Source organism: Cyclopterus lumpus, chromosome 2 (assembly GCF_009769545.1).
Source record: "Cyclopterus lumpus isolate fCycLum1 chromosome 2, fCycLum1.pri, whole genome shotgun sequence".
Classification (NCBI taxonomy): Eukaryota; Metazoa; Chordata; class Actinopteri; order Perciformes; family Cyclopteridae; genus Cyclopterus; species Cyclopterus lumpus.
In genome coordinates, this window is record NC_046967.1 from 2,668,060 (window position 1) to 2,673,268 (window position 5,209).

General features: G+C 43.6%; 1 long non-coding RNA gene across 1 annotated transcript; it reads left to right on the forward strand.

The window, feature by feature from the left end:
* The first annotated feature begins 427 nt into the window (after positions 1-427).
* LOC117741417 lies at positions 428-2,789 on the forward strand. Its single transcript, XR_004610718.1, has 2 exons — positions 428-469; positions 2,223-2,789. It is a non-coding gene; the product is annotated as an uncharacterized LOC117741417 (long non-coding RNA).
* The last annotated feature ends 2,420 nt before the right edge of the window (positions 2,790-5,209 follow it).

A 5,209-nucleotide genomic window follows, 5' to 3' on the forward strand; every position in this document is an offset into this window, starting at 1 on the left:
CCTGCTGGGGATCAAAGTGGTGGATGTCTTGTCCACCAACATGAAGATCTTTTGGCCCTCCTGCTTTCAGGGAACCAGGACGCTTTGAGTCCTGATTTGAGTTTGTTAGAGCTGGAAGAACTTCTTTCACTGGAATCAGGGTTTGAAATGTGTTTACAGGGACATGATTTTAACAACATGTCTGTTTACAAAAGAAGATGAAACCAAAATGAAAGCCACTCATGTTAATGATGTAAATAATGATTCATTGTGTATTGATATGATAAACTCTGTGTGTTGTTTTGTGTGTTTTCAGTCTGTCATACTGTAAGATCTCAAAGGAAGGCTGTTCTTCTCTGGGATCAGCTCTGAAGTCAAACCCCTCCAGTCTGAGAGAACTGGATCTGAGAGGAAACCAACTGCAGGATTCAGGAGTGAAGCTGCTGTCTGATCTTTTGGAGAGTCCACATTGTAGACTGGAGACTCTAAGGTCAGTAGAGGGTTTGAGTCCATGTGTTGTTGTTGTTGTTCACGTCTACAGGAAGTGAAGCTGGATCACAGCTGACGGCATCACGAGATGTTTAGAGATTGTGGTCCTCATTCATCAAACTATCAAACTATTGATCATCTCTGTTAAAGATCTGAGATCAGTCTGACTGAAGCCTGCACACCACTGGCTCTCACTTCATAGAACCAGCTTTACATTTAGTAACCAAGAACATTAGCTGGTGTTTTACTGCTCAGTCTTTTCCTCCATGGAGCCAATCATCAGTCACGGCTGAAACATCCACTAGTGCTGCTTTGTTCACGTTGAGGAAGTTCCAGATATCCTGGAAACCAAACTTCATCATGTCTGGTTCATGACATCATCTGGAGAATGTATTCTCTGGATCTAGCAAGACACACGTGGGCTGGTTTACTGCAGCTGTAAGAACCCAAAATACAGATTCAGCTGTGATTGAATTACAATGAACGGATAAAAATGAAGCAGATTTATGAAAAGTCTAAATTCATGTTTTGTTAATTGTCCACAAGAAGACAAGAAAACAACTTTTAAAATATTAGTTTTCTGAATGGATATATATATATATATATATATATATATATATATATATATATATATATATATATATATCCATATATGTGTATAGCCCCAAATCACAAACTCTCCTCATAGGGATTTACAATCCGTACACATATGACATCCTCTGACCTTTGACCCTCACATCAGTTCATGAACAACTCTCCAACATTGGGAGAAAAGGGTAAGAAAGGGTTAGTGAGAGCAACTGAGGAGGATCTATCAGGATGGACATAAGTACAATAGATGTCATGTGACCAGAAGTACAATAGATGTCATGTGACCAGAAGTACAATAGATGTCATGTGACCAGAAGTACAACAGATGTCATGTGACCAGAAGTACAATAGATGTCATGTAACCAGAAGTACAACAGATGTCACGTGACCTGAAGTTCAACATAACAGAGTTACAACACATTCAATGCATATCACATAAATAATTCATATAATGAGTAGTAGTCATGATGAAGAGGTCAAAAATCCCCAAATAGCAGCAACAGTGGATATGGTAGAGTAATGGTAGCAGTAATGGTTTTGGCTATACTAATTGCATGCACCTACACATACCAATGATAATAGCAGGAGGGGTCGGGCAGGACCCCAGCAGGAGGCAGGACCAGGGTCCAGAGGCAACACGACCCAGAGAACCTGTGAGGAGAGAAAGCACAAAGACTCTGGGGAAGGAGCAAGGGACCCAGTTTCATCTGGTCTCTGGACTAATATGAGGCCTCGTAGGGAACCTCCAGCTGTGGGTTCTTTTCAACGTCAGGACGTCAGTGACGAAGTAGGAGCATCTCAACACCGATTGGCTTTAAAGACGCAGCGTCACGTCAAGTTCTCACTCGTGTCGAAATATGTCCATTCACATGTTGTCCTTTTATTCCTTCTTTGCATTGACTCTGTATGAAGTCGCGTGGCTTTGCGTGTGTTGTGAACGCAGCAGAACAGGGTTGAATCCATCTTTACAGCGAGCACCTCTCTGGTTCTGCAGTCGTGATGCGTTCAGGACCCTCAGCAAAGACTCAGCCTGGATGACCCAAAGGGTCAGAGGAAGCTGCATAGACTGGAGGCCCTGCTGCTCTTTCTCTTGATGTGCTGATGAAGGGACTCTCTGGAGACACTGATCCATCTCTTCTGTTGTCTTCTTCTTCTCTCATCAGATGGACGTGATCAGCTGAGTGCTGATGATCCAGAGAGCATCTGGAGACTGGGACTGCTCCACCACCTCCACCTGGATTTGATTTAGTCGACCACACAGCAGAAGACTTTTAAAAGATTAGAAGATTTGTTTTGCTTGGATGTCCAAGACACAACAACATGTGTACTAATTGTTGGACATTCGTTTGTGTGCCGCTCCGCAGGCCGACAAACACCAGTCAGTGTCCATTTTATTTTGAAGGTCAATTCCAGAAGTCCCCGTTTCAACGTCGGTGAATTGAAGCCTACTAACCTGCACGGCTCTGTGCACGAGCCTGGAGTGTGTGTCAACTTTATGATCAGACACAGACATGTTTGTTTTCTGCAGAAATATTCATTTTATGAAGCTCATTATAATATTATATTTTAGTAATTCTGAGAAAAATTAAGTCAAATCATTCTAAATCCTAATGGAAATATTATACTGTTTTTATTTGTAATAATTATAATTGATATATCATATTGTGAACAGAGTAAAGCTCGAAACCACAAACGTTTCCCTGTTTATGTATAAATACAGTGTACGTACATTCCTTTCCTTGTGTCTTTATTCACACATAACAATTTGTGACAGCTAATTTCAATTAGAATGAATTCAGTTTATTTTGTATAGCCCAGAATGACCTTTGACCTCACATCGGATCAGCAAATGTCCCCAGAAAAAAAGAAAAAAACCTTTCACTGGTAAAAAAGGGGAAGAGACCTTGAGGAGAGCAACAGTGTGTCGACCCAACACACATCAGAGTCAACGTGTATTTCTCATTTTGACCCGAGGATGGCAGCAGCAGGGTTTGGGGAGATATACACAGGGTCCCCTCCACCAATCACAGGCATGCACCTCGACCAGCATGCACACTGCCTCACTGTGATTGCTAGAGAGAGGGGTTGACGACCGACCCCATCAAAGACAACTTTCAACTATTTCCCATCCCCTGTAACCACAAAGCCTCTGAACCGGCCCGGGGGCCTTCTCTGTCTTGGGGGGTCGTGTCCACTGGACCAGTGGGGAAGGAGGGGTCCGACTGAAACCCCCTGGAGCGCTGGCCGGGGAGTGAGCAGGGAGGGAACGCTGCGGAGGAATTCCCCGTGCCCCTGATGCCAGTGGCAAAGAGACCCTCTGTAAGGGGCGAGCCGGTCTCTATGGAGCACCAATATGGACCCAAACCAGCTCTCCTGCTCAAAGTGCTTCCCTTTTTCTCTCACGTCGTAGTTGCGTTTCAGCTGCTGTTTCTGAGCAAAACCACGGGCTGCTTCGAGGCGGTCCTGCAGGCTCCTGGCGTACTCAGGGCCTGGGGGGCGTCCAAAGGCCAAGTCTGCAGGGGTGCGGAGCTCTCTCCCCAGCATGAGCAGAGCGGCGTACAGGATGAGGTCTCTTGAACTGCAGAGCGACACGCCATGAGCACCAAAGGCAATCCCCAAGGGCAGTGTCACTTTTTTTCAATGTGTGCACATTTTTCTTGCGGCCCCTGATATCCATTGTTTCCGACAGTTCATAGATTGGTTCAATCAGTGTGATTTTGCTCTGTAGTTTTGATTCATTCAGTATATGATGACACAAGAGATAGAATTTCAGGGTCAGTGATATTTTATGCTCATTTGGACACTATCACTGAGATAAAGAGGAACTAGTTCAGTGTCAATTATACCATTCAATGGAAAAAATATATAATAATCTATATTAATGCAAAGAATATAGAGATGTTGATAGTTATTTCTTGTATTTCGAATTTGCTCGTTCACACTCGCTCACTGGAGACAGTTTATAACTCCCCTTTCATTTGCCTCAAGTAAACCTGAATGTAAGCAGGTAACACTCGTTAACTACAGACAGACACATTCTGTAACTACCTGGACTTACAGGTAAACCTGAATGTAAGCAGGTAACACTCGTTAACTACAGACAGACACATTCTGTAACTACCTAGACTTACAGGTAAACCTGAATGTAAGCAGGTAACACTCGTTAACTACAGACAGACACATTCTGTAACTACCTGGACTTACAGGTAAACCTGAATGTAAGCAGGTAACACTCGTTAACAACTACAGACAGACACATTCTATAACTACCTGGACTTACAGGTAAACCTGAATGTAAGCAGGTAACACTCGTTAACTACAGACAGACACATTCTGTAACTACCTGGACTTACAGGTAAACCTGAATGTAAGCAGGTAACACTCGTTAACAACTACAGACAGACACATTCTGTAACTACCTGGACTTAGAGGTCACTCCGTGCATCATTGACTTTGAGCTAAACTCCTGTCTGTCATTGACTAGACGTTATTTGGCAGAGTGAGAGTCAGCGCAGCAGCCTCCTCAAGGTCCTAGTGCCCGGCCATATATATATATTGTTAAGTATGATGATGGGCTATTGGATTGTAATTTGAAGGGGGAGAAAACATACAAACCAGAACGCACGCACATTTGTAGCATGTTAGAGATATAAATAAAGTGTCCATGTGAGAAACAATAGTTTAATATAATCACAAAAAAGAAAAAACTTTTAACGCCATTAATGCCAAATTATGGCTAAAGCCCCACTAGAATAGGCCTAACGAGGCCCCTGACAAGTTCACAGGGCAGTTTGAACAAAACAAACACGGTTACAAACAAACCGTGACCTCTCTGCCCAGATAATAGCCTCTTACTGGAGATCGCTTCGTAGTGGTTACTGGGATTTCTATGAATTTCTCCCGCTTAGGATCGGGGATCGTGACCACGCTCTGTCAGCCCAGTGGGCAGCGGTCAGGATGAGTCAGTACCTCCGAGTCTGAGGCCATGGTTCTCTGAAGGAGATAGGTGGATAGAGTCCTCCCAGTTGGAAGTGAGTCACTGCCCCAAGCGAGGGAGGTCCAGTACCTCAAGGTCTTGTTTACAAGTGAGGGAGTGGAATTAATGTCAACTTTACCAAAACCAGAACCACTAAAAGGGGTTCTCTCTTGA